The sequence below is a fragment of the Ambystoma mexicanum genome, chromosome 11 (genome assembly GCF_040938575.1).
Source record: "Ambystoma mexicanum isolate Mex_15411 chromosome 11, UKY_AmexF1_1, whole genome shotgun sequence".
Taxonomy (NCBI): Eukaryota; Metazoa; Chordata; class Amphibia; order Caudata; family Ambystomatidae; genus Ambystoma; species Ambystoma mexicanum.
The window spans coordinates 545,977,441-545,996,656 of record NC_090934.1 but is presented as its reverse complement, the minus strand read 5'-3'; positions in this window follow the sequence as shown (position 1 = coordinate 545,996,656).

The window sequence follows — 19,216 nt, the reverse complement described above, 5'->3', positions numbered from 1 at the left end:
GCTGCACCTTTAGGTCCACCACATGTCAAAGCAGAAGGTGAGGAGCAAAACGGGTTAAGGTAAAGAGATTGGGTGTGGTCCGACAAGAAAGATGGAAACCAGGAATGAACGATATCAGAAAGGCCAGCCCTGGTGAGAAGATTCAGCAAGACAGCATGATTTACAGTATCAAAGATGTCCGATAGGTCGAGTAGCAATAAAGTGGCAATGCTGCATTGGTCATGCAAATGAGCCAGGTCGTCCACACCGGAGACCAGCAAGCTCTCAGTGCCCCGTTCCAGGTGAAATCCAGACAGAGATGAATGGAAGAAAGCAGATTCCCCAAGAAAATCGCTCAGGAGAGGACCAGCTAAGAGCTTCATTACGATTGGGAGAAGAGAAGTGGGACGATAGTTAGCGAGAACAAGTGGGTCCACCTTACTCTGCGGACTGGTCCCAGGTAGAACGACTTTTAAAACAGATAGAGGGATACAGTCAATATGGGGCACAGACTTGCCATAATATCCTCAGAAGAGAAGGAAACACAGACCAGACAGAGGCAGGAGAAGAAATGAAGGTCACATACTCCGAGGCTGAGGACCTAAGGCCAGAAGAACAAATTACTTCATGGATCTTAGCAATCATTTCAATAAAAAATATAGTGACAAAGAGTCACAGAGGAGTTGTAATGACTAGACAGGCTCACAGGAAGGTGTGGATAAGGAGTGAGCAACTTTAAAGAGCTCGGTTGATTAATACAGTTTTCAACCCGATGCAAAAAAGGCATGTTTGGCCTCAAATATGGCAAAAAAATTATGAACCTTAAGGTCTGCTTCTTCTCTAGTGTTGCAGTGATAATCTGCATGGCCCTAACTCTTTGCTCCAATTCTGCCAGAAACATTTCACATGTCTACACAAGCCCCTAATTGTCTTATTGACCTCAACGTTTCATTTGTTGTTTGCACAACAAGGCTGCAGTGCTCAACCCTCTCCATGCTTTTCTCCAACATAGCATCAGGAGGCGTATTTGCAGGAGATGATATTTCTTTTAGACCTTCTAAGTGAGGCAGCACAATGGGACTCATCAAAGCCTTGGTGGTTATCCAGGAGTAAATCTGCAGAATTACTGTCAAACTCAGCTGCAATTATCACCACTTGGTCCCGTAAAATTACCATGGCATCACGAGTGGTGGCAGGGTGATGTAAATCCCCATTTTCGGACTCTATAGGACTCCATGGGAATTTTTAATGTATTTGCTGTGAGCTGTAATATCATGCAGAAAATATGGTGCATTTTGGGGAATAGGTGGAGGATTTACCTACAGCAAATCCTCCACTTTACCATCAAACCTGTAGTGCAGTGATGCAGTAATGCAGTGGTAAATTAGTGGCAACAGAATTGTGCCACTTCGCAAGCATTTTTGCTGCACCTTCATATTTGTAATGAGGCAAAGAGTCCCAATGTCATTCCACTTGGGCAGTCTTTGTATTACTTTAGGATGACCAATGTTGCCACTCATAATGCCATCTTCATGTGGAGCCATCTTGAAGTCTCACACATTAGGAGCAGAAATAAGCCCCTTCACTTCCTCTCCCTATCCACTGCCACCAGGACAACACAAAAAAAACACTTTAAAACATTGCCTCACCCACAGTATGATACAGAATGATTGTAGCAAAGCCCCTGTGCCATTTTGTGTCTAGATTTGGGATCAAGCCACTAAAACGAACAGCGTTCAATAGATAAAATTAGGCATAGCTATCTGCTGACACCCATAGTCCATCCATGTTCCACAGATCACAATATGGTAGCTGTGATGATTCATGGGATCTTGTCACTTCTCCCTAGAAGGGAGCTCTTCCCTGTGAAGCAGCAGAGGTGTTTCTGCTACGAAACAATCCACCTAGGGCTGGTGTGGTAAGTGGGACCTCATAGTGAGAGACTCCCCTTTTGGGGACAAGGACTCCCTTTCCGTGTAGAAAGTCCCTGTCCCACTTTCCTATCAACCCCTCAGAGGATTGTTGCTTCAGAAGACACAACCTCAACAAACTACTGATTGCTATTTTAATACAACTTCCAGTAGTCGAATACAACACAAATCAACTGAGCAGAAGAATCAAGGAGTAATGCTGATCAATTGTCCATGGCCAGAAGAGAACACTGTGAAGAATGGAAACCACAGAGAAATAAAGAGTACTTTAGGGAAAGAGAAGGGAACGGATCCTCCACTGGGGAGGACCCCGTTTGGATGCCTACAATGTAAACGAGGACCGGGATTAGGGAGTCATGTTCACTGAGCAGGTGAAGCCAGGAAGTTCAAACCTGGGAGAGAGAAGCCAAGGCATTCCGAGAGGGAGAACGAAGCCGGGAAGGAAAGGAAGACGCTGGAAGGTTTTATCAAGATGGCGTGATCCCGACCCCACAAGAAGAACCAGTGATGGCAACCCGACAAGCTAGAGGTAACAGGATCGATGGGAGACCTGGAAGGGGCCATGAGAAGGCGTTTAACAGCAGAGTATCACGAATACTGAGAGGTTCATCATACTCGTCCCAGTAATTGTAACCATAGCCAAGAGTACAACAAATACAGAGAGAATTATCATACCCGTCACAGTAACTGTAACAGTATCAAAGAGTGTAGCGAATACCGAGAGACTCATCATACTTGTCGCATTAATAGTGACAATAGTGAAGAGTAAAACGAATAGCATGTGACTCATCCTACTTATCCCAGTAACTATAACAGCAGCAAAGAGTATAACAAATAAGAAGGGACTGCCTGTATACGTCTGAGTCATTGTGAAAGCAGCAGAGTGTATAATGAATACCAAGGGACTCATTATACTTGTCCCAGTAACAGTGAAAGCAGTAGACTATATAACAAATACAGAAGGACTCTTCATACTCGTCCTAGTGGTTACAAAAGCAGCAAAGAGAGGGAAGAAAGTCAAAAGACTGGTAATACCTGTCTCAGTGGTTGGGAAGACAAAGACAAAAGCAGTAAAGAGAAACAGAAGAACCTATATGTTGGGTCATATAAGTGGAAATCCTTAGAAGATAACAAAGTGGTAAGAGAGCCCGGGGACACTGGTCTCTGTGGAATGAGAGGCTGTGAAACAAGCACAAGTGGGGGAGATATTGATGCAAAAGAAATCCAGAGGAGTAGAGGACAAGACCCTGAAGTGGAGAAACAACGAACTGTAAATAAGCTAAGATTGGGATACCTGAGAGAAGGAGGAGAGTCCCCTTGAGGAATTAAAGAAAATTATTAACGACGTCACAAGGAACTATATGAAGATAGACTATTAAGGCCAAGAAGGCCTGTCCAGGAGAAGGGAGTCATTCACCTGGAATCCCTTTTAGTGTTGTTGGATAATGCAACCCTTAGTGGTAGGGTCATTGTAGGGTCGTTTTTGGACAGAGGATGGACTCTTTTTTTATGTGGACTACCTCAGTGACAATATGCACCCTAGTTAGATTTATGTTAGGTACGGAAACCTCCTTTTTGTTAGAGAAAGATAGGCCTTTTGTTTATTATTGGAATAAAATCACAGGTAGAAATGCCACCTCTTTGACCGCCGCCTCCTTCTGACCTACTACATAGCCAGCAGGGAGATAGACTGGTTGACAGTCACAGCCAGTATAGGCTCTATACCAGGAACAGCAATTCAATAAAAACATCTTGGAGTCTGGGCCATAATTAAGCAGCCCACAAGTGTCATCTTTGTGTTTGAATTTGCTTACATTTTTGTACCTGATTCATGAGCAAAATGAGAGCAGTGCATCCCAGATCCTCAGACTGTTCTTAAACCTCAGACCTTGCAATATTTTAAAAGTAACTAGAACTTATTGTGAACTAACATTTGATTCAGCTCAATTTGATGGAAATGTATTTTTAAAAGTAGAACACTGTCAAAAGGTTCAGATATCTGGGTATCCTGTAATTCGACTTCAAATGGTTGAGGCATCAAACAGCCTCTGAACCATGACCTGGCAGAGCAAGAAAGCCTCTTGCAAAATATGGATCTGTCTATTAATGATCCTATTCAAAAGCTTTTTATGTTTTGTTGAAAGCATATGTTGTTATTGATACTCAGGGAGCCACAAACTCTCAGCTAAATTCATCCCCTTATGACATTGTAAAATACATAGGGCGCATAATTTTGTAACGCTTGGTTCAATTTGAAAACCTTAAATATGTTTTAATTAAGCAGAGACGCCCTAATCACATCCATATGAGAAGGGTATATTAAAATGTATGAATTATTAATAAATGTGGACATTCTATTAACTGTCATCAATGTAGCTAGGGAGTCTTGAAGTGTATCTCTGAATTGAGAATTTTCTTAATCACCACCCCAAATAAGAAATTATAAGGGGAGGCATATTTCTGTCTAATGTGATCATAATTGCTCAGGGAGCCACAAACTCTCAGCTAAATTCATCCCCTTATGACATTGTAAAATACATAGGGCGCATCAAAGCAAAGAGGAGGATCCTTGCGGGTGTGAGGAGTAAGTGAAGGCAACCTATCACAAGCTGCGTAAACCTAAAATTGACACATCAAATGAAGTTGCATGGGTGGAGTTTATTGGGTAATTAAATTCAAACACAAAGCGAGAGTAGAGTTTTTGGGAATAGCTGAAAGGAAAGGGGCTTGCCCGACAGGAGACAAGCTGATTGGGGTTCCACCTGGATGTAACATATGGAAATCTCCATAAGAAGGCAATTTCTAGAGGGTTCTGAATGCAGAAGCCCGTCAGAAGACAGAACCAGATTGTGTGAGAGGGATTTGTCAGCAGGGGGACAGACTGAATGGATGAGCTTCCCTGGCAGAGTTTCATTGGGCTGTAGATGTCCCAACCTTTCCTAGCCCTTTGAAAGACAAACCTGAAGTGGATGCACCAACACCACAGTACCAAAAAATTAATGATATCGCAGGGGGTAATTGAAAGTGTTATGGGGATCCCAGCTTGCCAGCTATGTCATAAAATGGGGGATGGGCCTGTCCTAGAATCCAAAACTACACACAGCACATTTGTAGCTGACAGTAACACATTATTAGTTCCCTGGGGTTCAGAGGAGAAAATTATATCTGGGTTTGGGAGCACTCTGTACAACGTAACTCACAGATTTTCAGGGATTGATGATTCTCTTCACCTGTGAAAACCATAGTTTACATAAAAGAAAAATCCTGAATAGAGTTGTCTACTCCTTAAAGTAGAAAAGGATCGAGGTGAATCTCTTCATTCCCAAGACAATAATAAGGCAATAAGCCCCGAGCCAGCTGGAACATTTCCGCATCAGTTAATGTCTGTGAGGCCCGAGCATAGTGAGTGCCTTAACAAAGGTCGCAGGGGCACTAATGGATGCAGTAATGGCCCGCTGGTGAGGGGCTTATCGCCATTAGTACCTTGGCCCTTTAGATCTGGGTACTAATGGGGCTTTTTTCAGTTGTTAAGAGACACCATGTGTTTCGCAGCCAAAAAGAAAAAAGAAACAAAAAAGAAAAAATGCTGCTACGGACTGGGAAATGTAGTCTGTTTTCCCTTTCTGTGGCGGCCATAGTAAACAGAGAAAATGGCCGCCATGGAAGGGGAGAAGGGACTACACATAGTCCCTTTTCTCTTTCCATGGTGGCCATTAGAGTAAATGAAAAAAAAGGTGAACAAAAAATGCCCACCATGCAAAGGTCCTACCTTTCCACAGCGGCCAGTCACAGAAGGAACCTCGGAGCCATGGTGGTCAGGGAGCCTTGTTGGCCGGGTAATGCCCTGGCGAGGGCCAACGAGCTTGCTTGTAACAAGCTCATTGACCCTCACCAGGTACTTATGTCGATTTAAATAATCAGTGCCATTTTTACAAATAACGTTCCACAGAAACAGAAGGATACTACCTTGAGTGGACTCCTAATGCCAAGTAGTGTTAAGTTGTTGATTCTTCTTCTATTTCAATTTTATAATCTCATGCGTGTCTGACCTTTTAATACATAAAGATATTTTGCTATACAAAATAAAAGCTTCTACCCTGAATCCAAGTCTTTAGAATAAGTGCATCCAAGTCAACTCTAGCAAACATTATTGCATCTGCGGCCAAGCTAGAAACCAATGGTGTCCAACCTTTTAGAATTGAATCAGCCCTAGCAAGGGCAAGTCAATATTTTTATCTGAGGCCAACACTTGTCAATGTTTTCTGAGAAAATTAAGTCAATTGAATAGCTTCAAATTGTATTCTCTGAATTGTTTTTGCCTTTTGAATCTGACAACTGTTAACAATTTGTATGTTTATTTGGGATAGGATTGTATTCTTTTGTCTAGAATATTTGGTCAGATTTGCTTTTATATGTATAGATGTTTGTGTGTATTTTGAATTTAAATATTAGAGAGATACTAACAGGCAGGTTATGTTTGTCTTCTGTGGACAAGCCACCTATATTTATGTAGAATATTGTGGATGACTTACCCAGCATTGTAAGTTAGGGGACCACATTCAATGTCTTTGATTTACTATTTTAAATAAATCAGAATATTTGATATTGAAGCATTCCATTTGTTGCTCCAGATTTCAGGGTGGGATTGTTTTGGCAGAGGTATTAGATGAGGTATATTTCTTAGTAAAAATAATCAAACATTAGAAATGTCATTGATCTGAGTCTTTAAACCACAACACTGTATTGGGTTCTTGATTCTGCCTGAAAAATCCCTCCCTGGTATGCAGAGCTGCTTGATCCAAAGAATATTAAACTTACAAGAAGTGAAGAAAATTGATTTCAAACAAGAGCAGTCATCTTGCAGCACTCTAATATACCCTCTGACATATAATTTATTTTAAAATCATGTCTAATCTATGTGTGATATAATGCAACCTATTCACTAGAACAGATAAGTAAGCTGGATACAGCTATTACAAAAAAAAACAACAACTTGGAGATCTCTCTGAGCATGCTATGATTGTATGTTTTATTGAACGAAAAAGGAAACTTTAAAGTACGTCTACATGTGAGGTGCGATATTGTGTAAAGAAAATGTCAATGCTAAGTTATTAACGAAGTTCGAATTTGTATGAATAATTGCACGATATCAGTTGATTGAACAGCCTATCGTTTCATCACTTTTACATGTAAAAATGATGTAAATTGCACATTTTAGGTTGTATCAGACAGAAAATATCTCTCATGCTGCAGTTGAAGCTGAACTTTAAATGGCTCAAAATATACACACCCTGCAGAAACATCCACCAGGTTAGCTCTTTTTTAAAGCATGAATGCCCATGCCCCAATTAATCACTTTGATCAATTTATAGAATATTTAATGACCCATGTGTGTTTTGTTTAAAGACGACCAGTGGCCCAACTTCCAAACTGCTAAAAATACATTTAAACGCAAGCAGATTTCCTCTGAAAGACCCAATATCATGGTCTTATTTTTGTAAGCTAGTCTGGAAGTCAACAATACTGGTGCCCGGTCAACCATTAAATGCAAACCTAATAGTGAACAGATGGAGAGAGATTCACGAAGCTATACCTTGGAATACATTCACAAAGAATGAGTGTGTTTCATTAGGCCTGATTTATAAAGAATAGCTTACTAATTTGATTGCTTTTATTAAATTAAATGACACATTTTAAGGAATGGTTTCGGCTGATGGGGGGCAAAATGCGCACATATAATTCAGTTGAAATGTATAGTAAAATCAAGTTTTAAATGGTTCAAGAGGAACTGTCAATGGGAAATGCAGTGGTTACAAAAGCAGCAAAGAGAGGGAAGAAAGTCAAAAGACTGGTAATACCTGTCTCAGTGGTTGGGAAGACAAAGACAAAAGCAGTAAAGAGAAACAGAAGAACCTATATGTTGGGTCATATAAGTGGAAATCCTTAGAAGATAACAAAGTGGTAAGAGAGCCCGGGGACACTGGTCTCTGTGGAATGAGAGGCTGTGAAACAAGCACAAGTGGGGGACATATTGATGCAAAAGAAATCCAGAGGAGTAGAGGACAAGACCCTGAAGTGGGGAAACAACGAACTGTAAATAAGCTAAGATTGGGATACCTGAGAGAAGGCGGAAGAGTCCCCTTAAGGAATTAAAGAAAATGATTAACAACGTCACAAGGAACTATATGAAGATAGACTATCAAGGCCAAGAAGGCCTGTCCAGGAGAAGGGAGTCATTCACCTGGAATCCCTTTTAGTGTTGTTGGATAATGCAACCCTTAGTGGTAGGGTCATTGTAGGGTCGTTTTTGGACAGAGGATGGACTCTTTTTTTATGTGGACTACCTCAGTGACAATATGCACCCTAGTTAGATTTATGTTAGGTACGGAAACCTCCTTTTTGTTAGAGAAAGATAGGCCTTTTGTTTATTATTGGAATAAAATCACAGGTAGAAATGCCACCTCTTTGACCGCCACCTCCTTCTGACCTACTACATAGCCAGCAGGGAGATAGACTGGTTGACAGTCACAGCCAGTATAGGCTCTATACCAGGAACAGCAATTCAATAAAAACATCTTGGAGTCTGGGCCATAATTAAGCAGCCCACAAGTGTCATCCTTGTGTTTGAATTTGCTTACATTTTTGTACCTGATTCATGAGCAAAATGAGAGCAGTGCATCCCAGATCCTCAGACTGTTCTTAAACCTCAGACCTTGCAATATTTTAAAAGTAACTAGAACTTATTGTGAACTAACATTTGATTCAGCTCAATTTGATGGAAATGTATTTTTAAAGGTAGAACACTGTCAAAAGGTTCAGATATCTGGGTATCCTGTAATTCGACTTCAAATGGTTGAGGCATCAAACAGCCTCTGAACCATGACCTGGCAGAGCAAGAAAGCCTCTTGCAAAATATGGATCTGTCTATTAATGATCCTATTCAAAAGGTTTTTTTTTTGTTGAAAGCATATGTTGTTATTGATACTAAGACACTAGCAACCCACCTTATTCAATCTGAATTGTACAGTAAAATGTGCAACAAAGATATGCATTTAAAATGACAAATAATGAAATACATTAATTCCTCCAATTTTGTAACGCTTGGTTCAATTTGAAAACCTTAAATATGTTTTAATTAAGCAGAGACGCCCTAATCACATCCATATGAGAAGGGTATATTAAAATGTATGAATTATTAATAAATGTGGACATTCTATTAACTGTCATCAATGTAGCTAGGGAGTCTTGAAGTGTATCTCTGAATTGAGAATTTTCTTAATCACCACCCCAAATAAGTAATTATAAGGGGAGGCATATTTCTGTCTAATGTGATCATAATTGCTCAGGGAGCCACAAACTCTCAGCTAAATTCATCCCCTTATGACATTGTAAAATACATAGGGCGCATCAAAGCAAAGAGGAGGATCCTTGCGGGTGTGAGGAGTAAGTGAAGGCAACCTATCACAAGCTGCGTAAACCTAAAATTGACACATCAAATGAAGTTGCATGGGTGGAGTTTATTGGGTAAAAAAATTCAAACACAAAGCGAGAGTAGAGTTTTTGGGAATATCTGAAAGGAAAGGGGCTTGCCCGACAGGAGACAAGCTGATTGGGGTTCCACCTGGATGTAACATATGGAAAGCTCCATAAGAAGGCAATTTCTAGAGGGTTCTGAATGCAGAAGCCCGTCAGAAGACAGAACCAGATTGTGTGAGAGGAATTTGTCAGCAGGGGGACAGACTGAATGGATGAGCTTCCCTGGCAGAGTTTCATTGGGCTGTAGATGTCCCAACCTTTCCTAGCCCTTAGAAAGACAAACCTGAAGTGGATGCACCAACACCACAGTACCAAAAAATTAATGATATCGCAGGGGGTAAATGAAAGTGTTATGGGGATCCCAGCTTGCCAGCTATGTCATAAAATGGGGGATGGGCCTGTCCTAGAATCCAAAACTACACACAGCACATTTGTAGCTGACAGTAACACATTATTAGTTCCCTGGGGTTCAGATGAGAAAATTATATCTGGGTTTGGGAGCACTCTGTACAACGTAACTCACAGATTTTCAGGGATTGATGATTCTCTTCACCTGTGAAAACCATAGTTTACATAAAAGAAAAATCCTGAATAGAGTTGTCTACTCCTTAAAGTAGAAAAGGATCGAGGTGAATCTCTTCATTCCCAAGACAATAATAAGGCAATAAGCCCCGAGCCAGCTGGAACATTTCCGCATCAGTTAATGTCTGTGAGGCCCAAGCATAGTGAGTGCCTTAACAAAGGTCGCAGGGGCACTAATGGATGCAGTAATGGCCCGCTGGTGAGGGGCTTATTGCCATTAGTACCTTGGCCCTTTAGATCTGGGTACTAATGGGGCTTTTTTCAGTTAAGAGACACCATGTGTTTCGCAGCCAAAAAGAAAAAAGAAACAAAAAAGAAAAAATGCTGCTACGGACTGGGAAATGTAGTCGGTTTTCCCTTTCTGTAGCGGCCATAGTAAACAGAGAAAATGGCCGCCATGGAAGGGGAGAAGGGACTACACATAGTCCCTTTTCTCTTTCCATGGTGGCCATTAGAGTAAATGAAAAAAAAGGTGAACAAAAAAATGCCCACCATGCAAAGGTCCTACCTTTCCACAGCGGCCAGTCACAGAAGGAACCTCGGAGCCGTGGTGGTCAGGGAGCCTTGTTGGCCGGGTAATGCCCTGGCGAGGGCCAACGAGCTTGCTTGTAACAAGCTCATTGACCCTCACCAGGTACTTATGTCGATTTAAATAATCAGTGCCATTTTTACAAATAACGTTCCACAGAAACAGAAGGATACTACCTTGAGTGGACTCCTAATGCCAAGTAGTGTTAAGTTGTTGATTCTTCTTCTATTTCAATTTTATAATCTCATGCGTGTCTGACCTTTTAATACAGAAAGATATTTTGCTATACCAAATAAAAGCTTCTACCCTGAATCCAAGTCTTTAGAATAAGTGCATCCAAGTCAACTCTAGCAAACATTATTGCATCTGCGGCCAAGCTAGAAACCAATGGTGTCCAACCTTTTAGAATTGAATAAGCCCTAGCAAGGGCAAGTCAATATTTTTATCTGAGGCCAACACTTGTCAATGTTTTCTGAGAAAATTAAGTCAATTGAATAGTTTCAAATTGTATTCTCTGAATTGTTTTTGCCTTTTGAATCTGACAACTGTTAACAATTTGTATGTTTATTTGGGATAGGATTGTATTCTTTTGTCTAGAATATTTGGTCAGATTTGCTTTTATATGTATAGATGTTTGTGTGTATTTTGAATTTAAATATTAGAGAGATACTAACAGGCAGGTTATGTTTGTCTTCTGTGGACAAGCCACCTATATTTATGTAGAATATTGTGGATGACTTACCCAGCATTGTAAGTTAGGGGACCACCTTCAATGTCTTTGATTTACTATTTTAAATAAATCAGAATATTTGATATTGAAGCATTCCATTTGTTGCTCCAGATTTCAGGGTGGGATTGTTTTGGCAGAGGTATTAGATGAGGTATATTTCTTAGTAAAAATAATCAAACATTAGAAATGTCATTGATCTGAGTCTTTAAACCACAACACTGTATTGGGTTCTTGATTCTGCCTGAAAAATCCCTCCCTGGTATGCAGAGCTGCTTGATCCAAAGAATATTAAAGTTAGAAGAAGTGAAGAAAATTGATTTCAAACAAGAGCAGTCATCTTGCAGCACTCTAATATACCCTCTGACATATAATTTAGTTTAAAATCATGTCTAATCTATGTGTGATATAATGCAACCTATTCACTAGAACAGATAAGTAAGCTGGATACAGCTATTACAAAAAAAAAAAAACAACTTGGAGATCTCTCTGAGCATGCTATGATTGTATGTTTTATTGAACGAAAAAGGAAACTTTAAAGTACGTCTACATGTGAGGGGCCATATTGTGTAAAGAAAATGTCAATGCTAAGTTATTAACGAAGTTCGAATTTGTATGAATAATTGCACGATATCAGTTGATTGAACAGCCTATCGTTTCATCACTTTTTCATGTAAAAATGATGTAAATTGCACATTTTAGGTTGTATCAGACAGAAAATATCTCTCATGCTGCAGTTGAAGCTGAACTTTAAATGGCTCAAAATATACACACCCTGCAGAAACATTCACCAGGTTAGCTCTTTTTTAAAGCATGAATGCCCATGCCCCAATTAATCACTTTGATCAATTTATAGAATATTTAATGACCCATGTGTGTTTTGTTTAAAGACGACCAGTGGCCCAACTTCCAAACTGCTAAAAATACATTTAAACGCAAGCAGATTTCCTCTGAAAGACCCAATATCATGGTCTTATTTTTGTAAGCTAGTCTGGAAGTCAACAATACTGGTGTCCGGTCAACCATTAAATGCAAACCTAATAGTGAACAGATGGAGAGAGATTCACGAAGCTATACCTTGGAATACATTCACAAAGAATGAGTGTGTTTCATTAGGCCTGATTTATAAAGAATAGCTTACTAATTTGATTGCTTTTATTAAGTTAAATGACACATTTTAAGGAATGGTTTTGGCTGATGGGGGGCAAAATGAGCACATATAATTCAGTTGAAATGTATAGTAAAATCAAGTTTTAAATGGTTCAAGAGTAACTGGCAATGGGAAATGCATAATTAGTTATGATTTGAGAACCACTTGTCTCACTGTAAAACTGGATATCCATCAACGTTCAGCATAAAATCACAAATCATTTGCATGCAAAATAGATACATTAAAATTTTGAATTAATGCATAATTCACATATTTTTATAACTCTATAATGCATGAAGTGACCAAATAATCAATATCTCAAGATTCAGAATATTCTTATCAATCAGAATATATCATGTTTACCAAGATTGCATGTGCATGAAGAGAATGATTTGAAAAATGTATTCCACAGTTCAATTCTGATTCCTCTTTCCTGAGGGGAATGCTAGCTCATAGCTGACCAATCCCTGTATGACACAACCCCAAACTGAATCAACAGGTCAGAGTGCACAGTGACAGGAAGACAATATTCCAAATTAAAATGCAAGAGTGGAAGAGGAAAATAAGGATATGGTAGAAACTTTAATACCAAGGCAAGCCTTAGAGGAATTGCCCTGTGGTAAAAACAAAACCTGAGTTTATCTGAAAAAAATGTAGAGACCAATAGTGACAACTCTCCATTCCTTGAGTTAAAATCAAATAAAAGCAAGAAAGGGAACTTTAGTGAAGAAACATATGTTACAATCACATCTGAATAAGAAGGGAAGTCAGTGCAGATATAGCAGATAGATGTTTTCTCTTTCAAAGAGGGATTGTGACCTCCAAAGTAACAACAAAATCAACTGAAAAGAAATGTGATGATTAGTTCACAAGAAAACAATGCGATTTAACCTAAAAACGCCTACACAAGAGACTCAAGAAGAATACAATAAAATAAATATGATTGAGAGCCAGAGAAAATAGAGCATTCATTCATCTTCAGATTATCCTAGACTCTGCACTCTGATCCGAGGCAGTACCTGGAACTTGAGGAGAAAGGGGCCTTCCCTGTTCCATTTATGATTTGAAATGTCATTTCATTCCTACAAAGTCCTTGAGTGCTTCACCTGTATTTGAGCTTGAGGAAGATAGCTACATGGTGGCGGCCCTTGGTCATGTTCATGAAACGCTAAACTTGAGAAATATGCATTCAGAACTGTCCTCTAATTGACATTTTGACTGTAAGTTGGAAGTGAACAATTAGTGACTATTGGCTCTCGTAGATACTCGGTCTCAGGCAAACTGGATATCTCTAGAAGTACTGAAATCTTTGAACCAGAGAAGAGGAAAACATATTTGCATTTCCCTCAAACCCCTCACATAATTTCAAAGAGAAGGAGATTCCAGTATATGTAGTCAATGAGTTGGAAATCATAATAGGGCGACACCAACTCACTCATCCGGGGCCTTTGGTAGATTGTGTGAACCAGGTAGGTTGGACGCAAACCTGCCACCCAATCAAATAAAAAAGAACAGCAAATTTAAAAACATACAGAACTGAGTGGAAATTAATGTCCAAAACACTGAGTCCCTAACATCACTATCACATCTTTGAAGGAACAAGATTGCAGAAAGGGGACTTTGGCTGAACCTTTAAAAATAAATATTGAACCAACTAATGAGTAGTTGCCCACTCTGGGTGGAAGAACATTGAAATTCTGTCCACAGCAGATCCCCAGTGAGGTTTAATGCCAACCAGTGGATTACCTGAAAGATAGAATAAGCAGTCTAGCTACTATGCAAAGAAAAGGGACAGTCATATTCTTCTCCATTCAAATTACTACAACAAAGGATCAAGTTCATCCAAAAGGCTGTTTGACCAGAAAGAATGAAACTTTATCAATGAAAAACTGTTTAGATATTACAAAATGAGGAGAAGATGCCTGCATTTAAACTGCTAGACACATTGGAATCTGGTCTTGATACTATGGATTCAGAAACTAGGGCTATCAGGTGCATGTTGAAGGGACCAAAACAGTAAATCATAATTGCTGTTTCATAAAATATGTGATTTCAGAATTTATATTGGTAATGCCATACTACATCGATTAGTAATTCATTTGGATTTTTTTAACTCCAAAGTCTGTCCCTGAACTGGGGAAAACCTGATGGATTTCAAGGAAGTGATTTGGAAGAGGAGAAAAGGCAGCTAGAAAGAGAGGAGGGGTTCAGTCAGAGACAGAGGAGAGGGAAGAGTAAGAATATCCCAGCGGGAGAAGAGCAGAGCTTTCTATAGAGGGTGAAATAGAGGGAGAGAGACAGAGAGGAGAGAGAGAGAGAGATAGAGAGAGAGAGAGAGAGAGAGAGAGAGAGAGAGAGAGAAGTAAAAGAAAAGAGTGAGACTTGAACAGAAAACCTGGTCACATTGGGCAGTCAAAACATACCAGAAGTATCCCTTAGAGAATCTCAGATAGATAGAAAAGTCCATGGCCTTTAGGTTTACTATCCAGAAGAGAGAAGACCTACACCATACGGAACGCCTTGTGTTAGAATACGTCAGGGAAGTTCTGATAATTGTGATGTCTGGGCTAGGGTGGACAAAGGCCACAGGGATGTCAAGAAAGACTTAGCGATCTCCTAGTTTTAACAATCCCAGCTTTCTCAAACAATTGTGTTTAAGATATTATTAAAGTGCCAAAAATATACTATCATTGTCTGTATTTCTGAGGCCATATGTGACAATGGCCCTCATTACAAGTCAGGCGGCGGACCATGGTGCTATTAGCACCATGGTCCATGCCGGATTCCGCCATGGTGGATGGCGGAATTACCGCCCCATTCCAAGGTGAGTGGGGCGGTAATTCCCCATTCACCATTTACCCTTCCCCATTCCCATTTTTGCCCCATAGGGCATAATGGGGATGGGGAAGGCGCTAATTACGGCACCGTAAATTACGGTGCCGTAATTAGCACCAAGGTCGCTTAGCGCCTTGGACTTTAACGCCTGCAAAAAGCAGGTGTTAAAGTGTGAATCAGGCGCTAAGGGTTTAACAGCGCCGACAGCGCCGTTAAACCCTTAACGCCTGACTTGTAATGAGGGCCTATATCTTTAATTATCAAGACTGGATGGCTTAGTTCCAAGGTTGCGATGGTCAATTCAAATGTAAACAAAATCACGCTGGCCCAGATTTGTTTAGAATCCCTAACAGGTTAACAACATATTTTGGAGTCTGCCCTAATTTAGTCAGAGTGGGTACTTTATTTTCCCACTTACCCCCACAATTCCGGCATGAGCAATGTGTCCACTGATGTTAATCACTGGGTCCTACATGCTACTAGCAATCCCAATCCCTGATGGGTAGTAGGAAAGGTTCCTTTGAGTGCTTAACACTTTCAATGGAAGGCGCCTGCTATCTTGTTGAAAAGACGTGTTTTGCTCTTTAGGCCATCTGTTTATAACCTTGAACTAATATTTCAATGCCAGTGCTGGAGTCAATGTAACAAAGTCAGGTTTATCTAGGTATTAATCTATGCTGTGAAACTCACAGCTGTCGGTAAGCCACTATCAATATAAACCTTTAGTGAACTTTGATTATTATGAGTATTATGCTTTTCAGCATATTGCAGAAGGCATCTGGTCCGAGGGCTTAGGATACATTTGATATCAAACATAACCTTTCTGTTGTTCCAGGGGTCAGGTGTGACCTCAGCTCTTAATGCTGGACAAAGGATATTGTAAGATTAAATGCTTAGATTAAATCTATGTGACATAAATACAGGGTTCACATGGAGGAACGTCTGTGAAATGAAGTATGCAGTTGTTTAGCCAGGAAGGTCACATATAATATCAGATCCCACTTCATTTACAACTGCAGGGAGAAGCTGCATTGACATAGCTCAGAAGTGCAGAAGCGTATGATTGGTTGGCCAAAAAACACAGGCCTCAGCAAAGTGGGCTCCGTTATAAGTATGCCAGTACAAGTACTATTTTAAATACCTCCTATTTTTAAATTATCACCCAATTATGTGTTGATATCATGTTGGATCTTAATGGCCTATTGTGCATAGACAGTACTTCATGGGGTAAATATGGGTTGTTATGCTGTGTTGAGCCTGGAGCTGCAAAGCTCGCAGTGTGGAAAGGAAAGAGCCGTGCAGGTGAACCACTTTCATGGAAAAACGTTGAGGTTTGTCATTTTCATTGCTCAGCATTTCTGCTGGCTTATCGCTTTACCAAGCACTCACGTGTGCCTCCAGAATGTCTCTTTCTCACGAAAAGCAATCCAGCAGTGTGATGTTGGTAGAAAAGCTACTTTGAACAATGAGAAACAGAAGCTATGTCCTTCCAGGAGAACCCGTGATTAGTATGTATTGGCAACATAAGCCACTTAACATTTAAGAAACAATGTTTGAAAGTTTGCAAAATGTCATATATGCAATGAATAAAAGCTAGCTTGCAATAAAAATGTATTTTATTAAATAAAAAAGACAAAAATAATGTGACGGGTGATTCCCCAATTGTATTACAATAGGACTCCACCCACGCAACAATCTAATCAATAAAACTGTTCAATTTACAAGTGTGTTCTCAAATTAACTTTAACTATAGGCATCAGGAATATATGCTTACTTTGAACCCGCATCCACCCTGAAATCAAAAGGGGAACAAGTGCTCAGAATCAAGCTCAAAACAAAACAATTTACTGCAGTTATACCTCAATTAAAATAGTTTTTTCCAAATCCTGGCTGATTTAAATCTAACCTTTTCGACACTGGCTGTCTATGACAAACTGTTAGGCAGAATCATGTGCAGTTCCCTTAGGGAACACTGCAAAAAGATTACGACTACAGGAGTAAGCAGTAAACCCAATTGGTAGCAGTGTGCACCACCCAGATTTACCTGGTAGCTGTGGCTGAGCAGTCAGACTTCTCTCATGAAGAGTAAGGCAGTATGTAGAGTATACACAATAGGGCTAAAAACAAAGTAGAGCAAACAAACACTGACCAGAGCTTTGTATCAAAAGTATAGAGTTATTTATTTAAAACATACTTTAGGCAATACACTAGCACTCTAAATCAAAAGCAAGTTAAAACACAGTCAGATAACGTATACACACCTCCCTTAATAACTATTAGACAAGTCAGAGTTAAAACACCACTATTTGTTAAGACAGATGCGAGCGCTTAACTAAGATGGCACTCCAATAGTTTGGATAGAGGGAGAGAAAAAGGCAGAGCATAAGAATAATACAGTCCCAACACTTTTTAAGAGTCAGAGCAAGGGAATAAAGGCAGAATATACTGTAGAGCCAAAGTTCATAGGCCAGGCCCACTTTAAATGGAGCAAAGCGAAATGTGCCCAGGATCACACAGTTTAAGTTGCAGAGTGTTCAAAAGAGGTTGGTTTCGTTCAAGAAACAAAGTTAGAAAGTCTGGGGCCAACCCAGTATAGAAAGCCAAGGATTTAAGAGTCAACTTTAGCAATCTGTAGAAAGGGAAGCCAGGTAGGACACAGTACCTTAAGAGAGAGGAAGCTACAGCGAGGGAGTTGTTCCTGGCAGTGGAGTCGTTGCACTGCCCAGGGATGAAACCAGCCACGGAGTTCCCAATTAAAAGGTGCGGTCCTTTTATTCACGGTCAAAGTAGTGAAGCTTGGCTATTCGGCCGCCGGGGTGCTTGGCACGGGCGGTTCGACCAAGAGACGTCTTTGGAAGGCGAAAGAGGCAAACTGGCTGGTCCCACCAGCTCAGGGGGAGAAGACTCGTCCAGCAGAAGATCTTCTCTTGTTGGCTGGTGCAGACCAGCCGTTAAGGTCGGGACCCGCAAAGGGACCTCGTAATCAGGCGTTAAGGGATTACCGGTACCAGTACCCTTACCTTAACCGGTAATCCCTTAACGCCAGGGTCTTAATGAGGGCCAGTATCTGTTGCTTCATGTCAGTTTAGATATGTGGGCACCTTTTGATACATGTTATACTGCTTTGCACTTATTTACATTGCTTTGCACTAATTTGCCTATCTGCATGAAGTAATGCTTATTGTGGACTTCTTTCTTTGTTTATGCAGTCCACACTGTTGTTCTAACATTGTATTTCTTTGCACTAATTTGACTTTTTTGCAGTTAGCAATGTTATCTGTGAACTTTTGTCTTTGCTTATGTTGTTCACAGTTTTGTGTTTATGTTTTATAAAGTAATCTGGATACTTGTACAGAGGGAATGAGCTACGCCACCCTCTTGTCAAATGGATTAAGGTTTATTACTGACTACAGATAGACTTTTGCTTTAAGAAAAATCTACTAAAATAATACAAACAGTTTCAGCAAAATGTAAAGCTGACCTATACCTCCAATACTGAGTGTTTGTTTGTACCTTGCACATTAGTACATTACATGGAATAAATTAGTATTTTGCATGAATTCTCTTATTGACTGAATTTTCATTGAAATACATTGCAATTAATAATTATCACAGGCGGGACACCCCCCCCCTTGTTTGCATCTATTTATAGCCCCCCTTGTTTGCATCTATTTATAGCCCATAGTCCTGATCCTGTATTGGGCCATCCCTCCTGTTACCCATGCACCAAACATAGAACATATTGTTCCACGTCCAATTTGAGATATGTAAAGCTTCCATTGCAGCGTAAAATCCTAATATAATGATGGTAGTAAGTGTTTCAGTTTTAATGATAAGTCACAAAGTATTGTGACATGGTCAAGGTCATGACTCTGTCATGGGAGACCAGGGACCCCTGCGGTCCTGATGTATGCCAGATCTGGTCCTACCCCAGAGGTAGGTTAAAG